We start from the raw sequence: 16,141 nt of genomic DNA on the forward strand, positions 1-16,141 counted from the left end.
GAACATCTGATTTTAAAACTTTGAGTTCCAAATTCTGTCCCCTCTTCCCTTCCTACCCACCCTCCCTAAGAAGTCGAGCACTTCAACCTAGGCCACACATGTATAATTATGTATAACACTTCCACAATACTCATGTTGTGAAAGGCTAACTACATTTTGCTCCTTCCCAACCCATCCCGCTTTATTGAATTTTCTCCCTTGACCCTGTCCCCTTTCCAAAGTGTTTGTTTTGATGACCTCCACCCCCATCTGTCCTCCCCTCCATCATCCCCCCCTTTTATTTTTCTTTTATCTTCCTCCCTCTTCTTTCCTGTGGGGTAAGATACCCAACTGAGTATGTATGGTATTCCCCCTCAGGCCAAATCTGATGAGAGCAAGGTTCACTCATTCCCCCCTCACCTGCCCTCTCCCCTCCTCCCACAGAACTGCTTCTTCTTGCCACTGTTATGCGAGATAATCCACCTCATTGTATCTCTCCCTATCTCCCTCTCTCAGTATGTTGCTCTCTCATCCCTTAATTTCATTTTATTTCTTTTAGATATCTTCCCTTCATCTTCAACTCACCCTGTGTCTGCTCTCTCTCTTTTACATATATATATACATATATACGTATATACACATAAAAACATATATATATACACACATACATACACACATATACACATAGATATATACATACATTCACATTCACTTATATATATACATAAACATATATATATATATATGTATATTCCCTTCAACTACCCTAATATTGAGGTCTCATGAATCATACACATCATCTTTCCATGTAGGAATGTAAACAAAACAGTTCAACTTTAGTAAGTCCCTTGCAGTTTCTGTTTCTTGATTACTTTTACATGCTTCTCTTGATTCTTGTGTTTGAAAGTCAAATTTTCTATTCAGTTCTGGTCTTTTCACTGAGAAAGCTTGAAAGTCCTCTATTTTATTGAAACTCCATATTTTGCCTTGGAACATGATATTCAGTTTTGCTGGGTAGGAGATTCTAGGTTTTAATCCTAGCTCCATTGACCTCCGGAATATCGCATTCCAAGCCCTTCGATCTCTTAATGTAGAAGCTGCCAGATCTTGGGTTATTCTGATTGGGTTTCCACAATATTCAAATTGTTTCTTTCTGGCTGCTTGCAGTATTTTCTCCTTGATCTGGGAGCTCTGGAATTTGGCAACAATATTCCTAGGAGATTTCTTTTTGGGATCTATTTGAGGAGGCGATCGATGGATTCTTTCAATTTCTATTTTGCCCTGTGGCTCTAGAATATCAGGGCAGTTTCTCCTTGATAATTTCTTGAAAGATGGTATCTAGGGTCTTTTTTTGATCATGGCTTTCAGGTAGTCCAATAATTTTTAAGTTATCTCTCCTGGATCTATTTTCCAGGTCAGTGGTTTTTCCAATGAGATATTTCACATTGTCTTCCATTTTTTCATTCCTTTGGTTCTATTTTATAATATCCTGATTTCTCATAAAGTCACTAGCTTCCACTGGCTCCAATCTAATTTTTAAGTGGTATTTTCCTCAGTGGTCTTTTGGACCTCCTTTTCCATTTGGCTAATTCTGCCTTTCAAGGCATTCTTCTCCTCATTGGCTTTTTGGAGCTCTTTTGCCATTTGAGTTAGTCTGTTTTTTAAGGTGTTGTTTTCTTCAGTGTATTTTTCAGTATTTTTTTGGGTCTCCTTTAGCAAGTCATTGACTTGTTTTTCATGGTTTTCTCGCATCCTTCTCATTTCTCTTCCCAATTTTTCCTCTACTTCTCTAACTTGCTTTTCCAAATCATTTTTGAGTTCTTCTATGGCCTGGGGCCAGTTCATGTTTTTCTTGGAGGCTTTTGTTGTAGGCTCTATGACTTTGTTGTCTTCTTTAGGCTGTATGTTTTGGTCTTCTTTGTCACCAAAGAAAGAATCCAAAGTCTGAGACTGAATCTGGGCGTGTTTTCACGTCCTGGCCATATTCCCAACCCACTAACTTGACCCTTGAGTTTTTCAGTGGGGTATGACTGTTTGTAGACTAACGAGTTCTATGTTCTATGTTTGGGGGGGAGGTGCCAGCTCTGTCAGACCCATACTACTCCTTCCCCAAGAACCCCCAGTCCAGACTGGGTTTAGATCTTCAGCAGGCTGTTGCACTCCTGCTCTGATCTGCCACTCAATTCCTCCCACCAGGTGGGCCTGGAGCGGAAGTAACAACAGCTGTAGCTGCCCCACCTCTGCTGCCCCCGGGGCTGGAAGCTGAACCGTGAACTCCTTCCACTCCCGCAGCTTTTCCCACTAACCTTCTCCGCCGTCTTTGGTGTTTGTGGGTCGAGGGGTCTGGTAACTGCCGCAGCTCACATATTCAGGGCCCTAGGGCCCCCTCCGCCCGGCTTCTGGTCTGGATGGTCCATGCCGCTCAGGCTGGGCTCTGCTCCACTCCGTTCCCAGCTCCCAGCTCCGTGTGGAATAGACCTCACCCAGAGACCATCCAGTCTGTCCTGGGCTGGAGCCCTGCTTCCTTCTGCTGATCTGTGGGTTCTGCCATTCTAGAATTGGTTCAGAGCCATTTTTTATAGGTTTTTGGAGGGACTCGGGTACAGAGCTCACTCTAGTCCCTGCTTACCAGCCGCCATCTTCCTGATTTAAATTTTGATAGCTGGTGTGTGGTCCTGTGTATTTCTTGATTTTACGATTGGGTCATAAGATCACCTATCACTTGTATCCTGGGTCTGTATAGCCTAAAATAGAGAACGAGGTTGGTGCATGCCATGTATCAATTCTTAGAGATAGAAGGTAATTTAGATGTTATTTTGTCCAACATACAGAAAAATATATCCTCTTTACAACAATCATAACAAGTAGTCATCTGATCTCCACTTGAGGACTACCAGTGATAGGAAACTCACTTTCTCCTCCAAACCCCTAGACATTGCCATAAGAGGTGGCTAAGGAACATAAAGCTCAAGATTTGGAGTTAAGAAGATCTAAGTTCAAGTCTTGCTTCTGATATCTATTAGATGGGTGGCCTGGGATATTGCTTAACATTTCTCAGACTACATTTCCTCATATATAAAATGGAGATAGTAAATAATACCTACACTACAAGATTGTTATGAAGAATGAATGAGACAGTAATTGAACATTTAACACACATTTAAAATACCATGTAAAATTCTGGCTTATTATTATCTACTGATGCATCTAAGAACTACTTTGTATTTCCATCTGCCCTGCAATTCAATTTATTGTGCCTAATCAGAACGTGAGTGCCTTGGATGTAGAAACTCTTACCCTACTTTTTCTATTAGTATACTTAACATTTAGTACAATATTTGACACATAACAAGTGATTAATAATTGCTTTCATTCATTCCTAGGGCAACTTGTTCCACTTTTGGATGACTAAATTTGTGAGGATTTTTTCCCCTTTGTATTGATAGCAAATCTGTTTTTCTTCATGTGTTTCTTTTTATTCTAACCTCAGACTCACCTTGTACTTCCATTTATTAGGAAAAGAAGGATGATAGAATCTTTGCCAGAAGAGAATAACAAAGTATAATAATACATGAGACTGCTGGAAACCTAATATAGGAGGAAGCTATACATTTTTAAATTAAAGCATCATTGCCCTGCTATCTTGCTCTATACATAAAACAAAACCTTGGGTACATCCCACTCATGCAATTCTCTTTTCCACGAAAATCTGAAATTTGATGGATAGATTTGAGATTGACTGGAGTCAGAGAGAGTAATTAGGATGATCTTTCAATAATCTACAGAAACAATATGTACTTATACTAGAGGAGTGGCAATGAATATGGAAAGTGGGGAATCAATAGGAAGAGAGAATTGACAGACATCCCACTAAAATTCTTTCCCAATGCATTGTGAAGTGGAAGTCACTCAGCCAACAAACACAGCTAGCATTTATATAGCACATTGGGGTTTGCAAAGCATTTTACGTATGTTATTGCATTTGATACTCATAACAATCCAGTGAGGTAGGTAACATTATCCCCATTTTAAGGCAAGTAGGTAGCACAGTGGATAGAGTGCCATATCTGGAGCTGGAAAGGTGAATTCAAATAAGGCCTCAGATACTAACTATCCGTGTGACTATGATCAAGTCACTTAAACACTATCTGTCTCAGTTTCCTCAACTGTAAAATGATGATAATAATAGCATCTTTATCAAAGAATTATAAGGATCATATACAATGATTTTTCTAAAGAGCTTAGCACAGTGCCTGAAACACAGTAGGTTCTTAATAAATGTTTACTCCCTTTGGTAAATGGACATTTTATATTTGGGGAAACTGAAGCTGAGAGGTTAAGTGACTTGTCCAGTGTCTCATAGCCAGTAAGCTTCTGAGATGGGATTTGAACTCCGATCATCCTGAATCCAATTCCAATTACCTATCCATTATATTGAGCACTAATGAGGCTCTAAGTTGCTAAATACTAGAAGGTGACTGGTAGTTTTCCTGGCCTATGTAAGTGAGGTGTATATAACATCTGGGAAATTCTACTAAGTGGAAAATGGTTTCAAGTATAGAATGCTAAGGGAATCAGTCTTCATCAATATAAAGGGAATATCCAATCTGACAAAATCAAAGATACTCATATATCAAAAATGACAGAACTTGGCATTTAATTAAATTTGGAAAGTAAGGGATAGCAAAGAATCAAAGATCATTCTGATAATTCACCAAAGTGTTTATGAGAATTGTAATACTATCAAAATATGGAAAATAAGAAGAGGACAGATATATGGGGTAAAGAAGGTAGCTGAGTTCAGCATTGCACATGTTGAGGTTGAAGTGATGATAGGACTTCCAATTGGAGATGTCTAAGAGGAATATAGAAATGAGGACCTGGAGCTAGAATTAAAGATTTTGTAATTGTTTCAACAAACTGGCTAGCAGCTTGTGTGGGGGTATAAGATTCACCCACAGCCAGCACCCAGAAAGCTGCCAACAGCACAGGTTCTTTCGATCTGCTTAATTAAGGAAAGCAAGGTGAAGGGGTTGACAAGCTTACTTTTAATTCGAAAATCATTCAGTTAGTTCAGGGGAAAAAAAACCCAGCACCCTGAACTTCAAAACAAAATGCAAACAAATTACAGACATCAACAGACTTTGTCTGATTCAAGTCCCAACAGATAGTTACCAGAGCTCAACAAAGTTTCAACATCCGGATTTACAAGCTGGAGGGCTCCTTAACTACAGCTGCCCAGAGTCTCCTCATCAACACCATCTCCAGAGCTCTGCACTAGTTGGCTCTGTCCTCCCTTCTTATAGGGCTTTAGACATCATCAGACATCATCTGAATCACCAGAGCTCAGGCTCTGGTGATTGGTTCTTGAGTTGGCTCCTCCCCTTAGGACCCTGGGAGGTTCACATCCACATGGATTATGTTAACACCTAATGGGGTTTGGGCCTGGGGCTTAGCACCTAGTAAAGCTCACTGAGATAAATTGAGTCACTCAAAGAAAACAAAGGCCATTCTGGTTACACTCCACCCCTTGTTCTAGGATACATAATCTAATCAGCCATGTATCCTAGAACATACATTGTGATCCAATTACAAAGGAAACTAAAACATGTCATTCATAATAAAGCAAACCATATCATTCAGTGACATTCCCAAATATTGGTTTACAATTCAAATGTGACCCACCCCAACGTCCCAGCAAGATAATTTCTTCAATCAATCATTCCCAAAATAATTGTTAACTATTCAAATGTCCACCCCTAGGTCAAGGCAAGTTAATCTCTTAAACTCATAAAGTGTCCAAATAAAGTGCTTCTTCAGCAGTACACTGGCATCACAGGCTTCCACGTGGCACCCAAAGTCTCAATTTCAAAGAAAGAGTTCAAACAAAGTTCTTTTAGGGTCTGTTCTCCCCATTAAGTTCCAGTCCCTGGTTCCAAGTCCCGAGGGCCTGCTGGGCAATAAAGCCAACAGGGTGGGGTCCCTGGGGGTCCAAGGCACTTCCCCCACCCAAACAAAAACAAATCCATGCCTCCCTCCTGGATCCCAAGCAGCCCAAGCTGAAGGGACCAAAAAGGCAGACTCAGTGCCTTGCTGCAAAGTTTCCATCTTGCCCCAAGACTGGAATTCAGGCTCCGGGATTCCAACTCCAGCTGACCTCACCTGGCTTCTTCTGGAATCCCGATGTAGGTGGTCCCCCATCTTTGTGCTCACCTCACCAAAGTCAGTTGGAAAGCAGCTCACTGCTCTCACCTTTCCAAAGTTCTCGTGCAGGCAATCTCTTGGATCAATATTTTGGCAGCCGCTGTCTGCTTCTTCTTTCTCACCAGCCCCTCCTGCCAAATCTGTAGGAAGGCCATTCTCCACTCCTGTTTCAAAACTCCATATACAATATAATCTCAAGACTTTCACCCTTTCAGCACAGTCCTCCGGGGCCAGGCTTATCAGCTTAAGCCCTGGGAAGAAGGGATTATCTCCTGCTCTGGGCCCCTGGGAAACCATGCCCAGCACTTCCACTGGCCTCTTTTCCTTCAGGACTTTGTTGCTCCTGAGACTGCACAGAACCATAGCCACTCCAAGTACAAAGAGCAATCCCAAAACTGGGAAACATTCAACCAACCCAGTACCCCAACACGCCATGCTTCCTTGTTAAAGGCAGATCTTGCCGACTACACCATATGTTTCAACAACCTGGCTAGCAGCTTGTGTGGGGGTATAAGATTCACCCACAGCCAGCACCCAGAAAGCTGCCAACAGCACAGGTTCTTTCGATCTGCTTAATTAAGAAAGCAAGGTGAAGGGGTTGACAAGCTTACTTTTAATTCAAAAATCATTCAGTTAGTTCAGGGGAAAAAAACCCAGCACCCTGAACTTCAAAACAAAATGCAAACAAATTACAGACATCAACAGACTTTGTCTGATTCAAGTCCCAACAGATAGTTACCAGAGTTCAACAAAGTTTCAACATCCGGATTTACAAGCTGGAGGGCTCCTTAACTACAGCTGCCCGGAGTCTCCTCATCAACACCATCTCCAGAGCCCCGCACTAGTTGGCTCTGTCCTCCCTTCTTATAGGGCTTTAGACATCATCAGACATCATCTGAATCACCAGAGCTCAGGCTGTGGTGATTGGTTCTTGAGTTGGCCCCTCCCCTTAGGACCCTGGGAGGTTCACATCCACATGGATTATGTTAACACCTAATGGGGTTTGGGCCTGGGGCTTAGCACCTAGTAAAGCTCACTGAGATAAATTGAGTCTCTCAAAGAAAACAAAGGCCATTCTGGTTACACTAATCACATTGAAAGAATAAAAAAAGCTGTCAGAGTGGATGAGCACTAGAAAACAGGAAGTTAAGAGAAGTTTCTAGCTTTAATCTGCAACACTGATTGACCAGCAGCAAATTCTTCTAATTAATGATTATTTTTATAATATTGTTTAAGATTAGTACATTTTGGCTTCTTGTAGATCTCTTAATTTTTAGTTATTTCCCTTGAGATTCTTTACATTTTGTTCTTTCAGATGAATTTTGTTAATACTGACATAGCCTTGAGTAAGTAATGTAATCTATAATATGTTCATTTTTTTATTTTATTGGCTCAGACTTCTTGGCAATTAATATTTCTCTAAATATGACTGTCTTTATTTTTATAAATATTGATTACTAGTTGAATTCATAAAGATACTATTTATAGGTAAAATCCCAAGTGTTTTACACATTATATAGTTTTCATGTAATTTCATTCATATAATTTCCGTATCAGTTCCTGCTGATTTTGTTAGTAATATTTAAAATAAAGCTGATCATTTGTGTGGAGTTGTTTTATATTCTGCTACTTTACTTGTTATTGTTTCAATTAATTTTATTTTTCTCATGATGTCCCAATTACATAAAATTCTTGTTCTCTGTTATAGATAAATAAAACTTTCCATGTTGAGCAAGGGGCAAGGTAGGGGTCAAGAAATGGTGTGGTGATATGACAATCCTTCTGGAATTGCTTCCCATCTTTTTTGTTTGGTACCACATGAAAGGTCCTAGTCCTAAGTTGTTGGTTTTTTTCTTCCCCAAATCATAACTCTCAAAGTAGTTGCTAGAGTCCTGTTACTGAAATTATGTTAACTGGAATACATAGCCTTAGGAGAGAGCTAATTGTTTTACCCAAACCCAAGATGTTTCATCACTGGATTTCTCCCAGTGGTTTGAAGAACTTCATTTCTTCTTCAAATGATTAAGCTGTTTGTACTTAGTTTATAACTTTGATTGATAAGTTGATTTACTCAATATAGGTGTATAAAAATTATTCAAACATATTTTATGTTTGATTTGTAGTTTATTCTGTAACTTCATCAAAGAAGCATTTTCATCAGATAAGGTATCAGATAGGGAACAGGACTTCTTGTTAGGTATGTTAATTGGAATCATGAGGGTGAGCCTACGTGGCATTAGTTATATGAACTTACCTGATAATTATTTAATATTCAACTTTTTATTAGCCTATGGAGGCCTGGCCTTGGCTGCCTAGTGACTTTTTTACATAGCATTTATGTGAAGCATGTAGGTTATGCACTTATGTATTCGAAAATCCAATTTTCTATTCAGCTCTGGTCTTTTCATGAAGAACACTTAAAAATCTTCTATTTCATTGAATGTTTATTTTTTCCCCTGAAGGATTATACTTACTTTGCTGGGTAGGTGGGTCTTGGTTGTAATCCTAACTACTGTGTCCCCCAGAATATCATATTCCAAGCCCTCTGATTCTTTAATGTTGAAGTGGCTAAATCCTATATAATCCTGACTGTGGCTCCACCATACTTGAATTGTTTCTTTCTGGATATTTACAATATTTTGTGAGATGTCTGGAATTTGGCTATAACATTCCTGGCAATTTTTAATTTGGGATCTCTTTCAGGAGGTGATTGGGGGATTTCTATTTTACCCTCTGATTCTAGAATATCAGGGCAGTTTTCCTTAAAATTTCTTGAAAGATGATGAATGCCTAAGTTCTTTTTTTGATAATGGCTTTGAGGTAGACCAAACATTTTTAAACTATCTCTCCTGGATCTATTTTCCAGCTTAGTTGTTTTTCCAATGAGATATTTCACTTTGTCTTCTACTTTGCTCATTATTTTGGTTTCATTTTATTGTTTTTTAAAAATTTCTCTTCAAGTTACTAGCTTACATTTCCTCAATTCCAATTTTTATGGAATTATTTTCTTCAGTGAACTTTTTTACCTAATTTTCTATTTGGTCAATTCTGTTTCTTAAGGAGTTTTTTTTTTCAGTGAATATTTGTACCTCTTTTTATCATTTGGCTTAGTCCATTAGTAAAATGTTAATTTTCTTCGGTAATCTTTTGTGTCTTCTCTACCAATCTGTTTACTCATTTTTATTGATTTTTTGACTGACTTTTTTTGAGGGGAGAAGGCAGGGCAATTGGGGTTAAGTGACTTGCCCAAGGTCACACAGCTAGTATGTCAAGTGTCTGCGACTGGATTTGAACTCAGGTCCCCCTGACTCCAGGGCCAGTGCCCCACTCACTGTGCCACCCAGCTGCCCTTTTAATTGATTTTCTTGCATCATTCTCATTTCTCTTCCCAATTTTATCTCTACCTCTCTACTTTGATTTTCAAAGTCATTTTGAGCTCTTCCATGGCCTGACCAATTCACATTGTTTTGGAGGCTCTGGATGTAGGAGGTTTGGCTGTGTTATCTTCTGAGGTGTGTTTTGATCTTCCTTGTTACCAATATTAACTTTCTATGGTCAATTTTTTTTTCTGTTGTATTCTTATATTACCAGCCTATCACTTGACTTTTATCTCTTTGTTAAAGCAGGACTCTGCTTCCAGGGTGGAGGATACACTATGCCAGGCTTTAGGGTCTTTGTGCAGCTGTTTTCAGAGTTACTGCCAGGTTCCTGTAAGTGTTTAGTCCTTATAAGTGGGTATGATCTAACAAGAGGTGTTTGCTACTATTCTGGCCTGTGCTCTTGTCTGTGGGTGACCACTAACACTCTTTACAGCTCTGGAACTGTGAAGAGGGTCTTGGCTCCACTGTAGCCATGAACTCTGATGTGCTCTCTGATGTGCTAGTGCTCTTCCTCTCCCTGGGACTGCCACCCAGGACTGTGATCTGGAACCGAATATGGGCAAAGCAACAGATTCCTGCCTCAGTACTAGCAAAGAGAGCTCTGTAATCTCCTTCTGGCCAATTGTCAACCCTCTTACTTTCAGTGGGCTGAGAGCTCTGGAAGCAGCCACTGCAACTGCTGATTCAGTGGAACTTAAGGCCTGCCCTTTGTTTTCTATGGTGGTGTCTGCACTGGACCAGACTGTAGAGGACTATGCTCCTCTCTCACCCTGGCGCAACAAACCTTTCCTGTCGACCTTCTGAATTGTCTTGGGCTGGAAAGTTGTTCCATTCCATCATTTTGTGGGTTCTGATGCTCAAAAATTTGTTTAGAGTCATTATTTAAAGACATTTTGAGAGGTTTGGGGTAGATCTCAGGCAAGTCTTTGTCTTTACTCAGCCATCTTGGCTCTGCTTCTATTGTGTACTTACATATAGTCCCCTAGAGAATACTTTGCTTAAGTATTCTCTAATGGGTAAACCAAGCTTAATTAAAGGGGAAGTAGCTTGCTCAAGGTCACAAAGAAGAAAGTAGGTGAGTTAATAATTATTCTTGGTCCTCTGATTTCAGATTTGCCATTTCCTTTTTATAAATGTCCACCTTCTTCATGCAGTTTCATAGCATCTTGGGTTTTAGAATTGCATGGGACCTTAAGGAGCTTTGGGGCTAATATTAATCTTACAAGTGAGGAAGTCAAGACCTAGAAAGATGAAATTGCCTGGTCAATATCACATAGCTAGGTATTAGAGTTGAAAGCAGAACATAAGTATTAATTATATACTGTGTTACTTATGATTTTTCATTTTAAATCATACTTCACTTTCCCAAATTACATGTAAAAACAATGTTTAACATCTTTTATTAAATTTTGAGTTCCAAATTATATACCTTCCTCCCTCCTCAACCCCTTCTCTGAGATAGTAAGCAATCTGATGTAGGTTATACATGAGCAATCATACAACATATTTAGCCATTTAGTGAAAGAAGACTGGGACAAGAAAAAGAAAGAAGGAAGGAAAGTGAAAGGCAGTATGCTTTAGTCTGTGTTCAGATGGTATCAGTTCTTTCTCTGGAGGTGGAGAACATTTTCCATCATGAGTCCTTTGGGATTATCTTGGATTATTGAATTGTTGAGAATAAGTCATTCACAGGTGTATGCGATTTTCCAAGTTTTTCTAAAATCATTTTGCTTGTCATTTCTTTTCCCCCCACTTAAGAGTATTTATTTTTCTTCTAATTACATGTAGAGAGGTTGAGATTCTCTACTAGTATAGTTTTGCTGTCTAATCCTTCCTGTATCTCACTTACCTCCTCCTCTATTAATTTGGATGATATGCAACTGGGTGCACATATGTTTAGTATTGATATTATTTCATTGTCTATGTTGCCTTTTAGCAAGATGTAGTTTTCTTCCTTATCTCTCAATAAGATCCATTTTTGCTTTTGCTTTGTCTGAGATCAGGATTATGACCCCCGCTGCTTTTTTTTAACTTCAGCTAAAGAATAATATATTTGGTTTCAGCCTTTTACCTTTACTCTATGTGTATTTCTTTGCTTAAAATGTTTTTCTTGTAAACAACATATTGTAGAATTATGTTTTTAATGCACTCTATGACCAGCTTCCTTTTCATAAGAGAGCTCATCCCATTCACATTCACAGTTATGATTACTAACTGTGTCTTTCTCTCCATCCTGTTTCCTATCCTGTTTATACTTTTCTTTCTCTTTTTACCCTTTACCTCCTCACCAGTATTTTGCTTCTGATGATTACCTCCTCCTAATTGCCCTCCCTTTTTAAAGCTCCCCTCCCTGTTCTTTCCACTTTCTCCTACTGCCCTATAGAATGTTAGGTTTCTATAGCCAATTTCTATAGCCAATTCTATAACTCCCTCCTTGAATGAAATCCAATGAGAGAAAGGTTGAACATTTCTCACCCTCCCCTTCTTTCCCTCTTCTATAATAGTTCTTTAAGCCTTCTCATATGATGTAATTTATCATATTCTGCCTCCCCTGTTTCTCTTCTCACTGCACAATCCTTTTTTTCACCCCTTAATTAATTAACTTTTTATCATTGAATCATAGTCAACTTCTACCTACACCTTCTGATAATGTATACCCCTTCTAAGTGTTGTAATAAAGATACAGTTCTCAAGAGTTATAAGTATCACCTTCCTGCATAGGGATGTAAATAATTTAACCATATTGAATAACATGATTTTTCCCCTCTCTTGTTTACCTTTTATGCTTCTCTTGAATCTTGTGTTTGAAGATCCAATTTTCTGCTCAGCTCTGGTTTTTTCACCGGTAATGATGGAAAGTCCCCCTTTTTATAGAATATCCATATTTTCCCTTGAAAGATTACAGTCAGTTTTGCTGGGCTGTTGATTATTTATTATAATCCAAGCTTCCTTGCTTTCTGGAATATATTCCAAGCCCTATGATCCTTTAAGGTCAAAGCTGCTAAGTCCTGTGCAATGATGACTGTGGCTTCAAAGTATTAAAATTGTTTCTATTTGCTTGCAGTATTTTCTCCTTGACCTAATAATTCTGAAATTTAGCTACAATATTCCTTGGAGCTTTAATTTTGGGATCTATTTCAAGAGGGGATCAGTGGATTCTTCCAATGACTATTTTACTCTCTGGTAATTCTAGGATATTGTAATGTTAATGGGGAATAAGATCTTCCCTGTACATCCATAGGCCTCATGTGGTGCCCATTTGCTAATTTCTACTTAGGCATTCAGTCAGGAGAGTCATGATGCCTTCTGGATCTGAGCCTATTAGCTAAAAGAGTATATAATCTGAGAAGTGAGCTTTTGCTTTGAGGGCTTGCTTACAAGAAGAATCTTATGATTCCCTGGTTGAGAATCTGAGTGGCTATATATTCAGAGCTCCCTGACTGCTCAGAAGCAAAGGCTCTCTCCATTCAGTGGTAGATGTAAAGTATATAGCACTTTTGCTTTGATTCAGGCAGTAGAGCCATGTCTGTTGGTCTTTATTTCTCTTCTCTGCCTTTCCTCCATTTATATTTTATGTAATTAAAGAAGATTTTTGACCCCTGAAACAGCTAACTTTCCTAGTAAACCAGATCTAAGAACTTGTGCTAGCAGCCATCCTGGGTGTGGCAGTGTGGTTGCCATTACAGATATCAGGGCAGCTTTCTGTGATAATTTCTTGAAAGTTGCTGTCCATGTTCTTTTTTTTGGATCATGGTTTTTGGTAGTGCAATAATTCTTAATTTTTCTCTCCTGGATCTATTTTCCAGGTAAGCTATTTTCCCATGAGGTATTTTATGTTTTATCTCATTTTTTCATTCTTTTGATTTTGTTTGACTGATTCTTGATGTTTCATGGAGTCTTCAGCTTCCACTTGCCCAATCCTAATTTTTTTTCACCTGTACAAAAATCTTTTAATAGTTTTCTTTGTGGTATCAAGGAACTGAAAATTAAGGGGATACACTCATCAATTGGGGAATTGGGGGACATACAACCTTGAGGCCACATGTGGCCCTCTAGGTCCTCAAATATGGCTCTCCGACTGAGTCTAAGTTTTTTTTTTTCTTTTCTTTAATTTATTTAATATATTTAGTTTTCAGCACTGATTTTCACAAGAGTTTGAATTGCGAATGTTCTCCCCATTTCTATCCTCCCGCCCACTCCAAGATGGCCTATATTCTGGTTGCTCCATTCCCCAGTCAGCCCTCCCTTCTGTTGCCCCACTGCCCTCCCATCCCCCTTTCCCTTCTTCTCTTGTAGGTCAAGATAAAATTCTATGCCACGTTGCCTGTGTATCTTATTTCCTAGTTGCAGGCAAAAACTTTATTTTTGTCTTTGAACATCTGTTTTTAAAACTTTGAGTTCCAAATTCTCTCCCCTCTTCCCTCCCTGCCCACCCTCCCTAAGAAGGCAAGCAATTCAACATAGGCCACATGCATATTGTTATGTAAAACCCTTCCACAATACTCATGTTGTGAAAGATTAACTATGTTTTGCTCCTTTCTAGCCTATCCCCCTTTATTGAATTTTCTCCCTTGATCCTGTCCCTTTTGGAAAGTGTTTGTTTTTGATTACCTCCTCCCCCTGTCTGCCCTCCCTTCTATCGCCCCCCCCCCCTTTTTATCTTCTTCCTCCTTCTTTCCTGTGGGGTAAGATACCCAATTAAGTGTGTATGGTATTCCCTCCTCAGGTCAGATCCGATGAGAGCAAGATTTACTCATTCTTCTTTACCTGCCCCCTCTTCCCTTCCTACAGATGCACTTTTTCTTGCCACTTTTATGCAAGATAATTTACCCCATTCTATCTCTCCCTTTCTCCCTCTCTCAATATATTCCTTTCCTATCCCTTAATTTGATTTTATTTTTTTAGATATCATCCCTTCATATTCAACTCACCCTGTGCCCTCTTGTCTACATACACACACACACACACACACACACACACACACATATATATATACACCTACATATATACATACATAGACACACACATATGCATATATATATACATACACACATATATATATGTATATATATATGCATATTCCTTTCAGCTACTATGATACTGAGGTCTCATGAATCATACACATCATCTTTCCATGTATGAATGTAAACAAAACGGTTCAACTTTAGTAAAGTCCCTTATGATTTCTCTTTCTTGTTTACCTTTTCATGATTCTCTTGATTCTTGTGTTTGAAAGTTAAATTTTGAAGAAATGGGGTCAATGACTAGACAGTTCAAAGATGCAAACTCAAGAATAATGTAATGAAAACTTTCCTAATAATTAAAGCTATCCAAAAGACGAATTGATATTTCTCGGGTATTAGTAGGTATCCTCTTATTGGAAATCTTCTGGCAGAAAATGGATGGCCACTTGCCGTGTTATTGTGTGCTATGTTATTCAGGTATAGGCTGGACTAGATGATGATCTCTTTGCTCTTTTCAACTTATGAGATTCAGTGATTCTTTGGAATTTGGGATTTAAGGTTATCTGTTCACCATGTTATTTCTTCATGTCATGAGTTTAGTATTTCAGATCACTCAGGGACTTTTGAAGTAATGTAGTTAATTTCCATCATTTTATGAATATATAAAATGTGGCTGACATGAATGAAGCAGTGCTTGTGTAACTAAGAGAGTTCCAAGTAAGGCAACCTGTTTATGATCAGTTTGATTTTGATTTTCTTTAGGAAATATCTTGGGATTATATACATGTAAGCATATATCTTTCTCTAATCCTCAATTTTCTTTACCTGTAAAACTAGAATTATAATACTTGTATTACCTAATTCCTAAGGACAAAAATATCCCCAAACTTTGTAAACCTTAAAGCACTACATAAATGTGAAGTGTTGTTCTTTGTTTTCCTGACTTAGAGCTGAAACTTTCCTTGATTAATGTATTTTCCTGACATTAAGTGCCAGTCTCACTTTCCTGAGATGGCAAAAGAAAGGGATAATAGCCTATATCAGTAAGTCAAGATTCATGACCTTGAGGATGACCATGAACATGTCTCTGAATGGTTCAGATTCTCAACATATAAAAGAAATTCTCTAGGTAGAAGGCAGAGTAAGTATAACATTTATTTATATGTGAGATAATCCAATCCCAGGACCAGTAATTCCAATTCCATATAGTAGCAATAATATCCGAAAGGTATTAGGCTCACCTCAATGTAGCAACAAGGAAATTGTAACACAATATTATAGCAAGGAGCCAAGTCATCCTGTAACCTTCCCCCTGCTAGGGCCTTCCTGCAAACAATCACTCACTAATCCTAACTCTCCGCTCAGCGCTCTCTTCTGCAGCTCTGTAGACTCCAAGTTCCTGCTCCTTCTCCTTGGGCTGAATTCTGGTTCCTGTAACTCTCACTGCCTCATCAAACTCTTGATGTCTGATTCTGAGTCCTGCCACTCTCAGTTCTGCTGCTCTGCTGCTCTCAGTTCTGGGCTCTCTTTTATACAGTACTAGCTAGCATCTGATTGACTAGAACTCGGTGCACATAACATTGGCTCTGGTCTTAGCAACTCCTGTTACGGCCC

This window comes from Trichosurus vulpecula, chromosome 4, assembly GCF_011100635.1.
Source record: "Trichosurus vulpecula isolate mTriVul1 chromosome 4, mTriVul1.pri, whole genome shotgun sequence".
NCBI lineage: Eukaryota > Metazoa > Chordata > Mammalia > Diprotodontia > Phalangeridae > Trichosurus > Trichosurus vulpecula.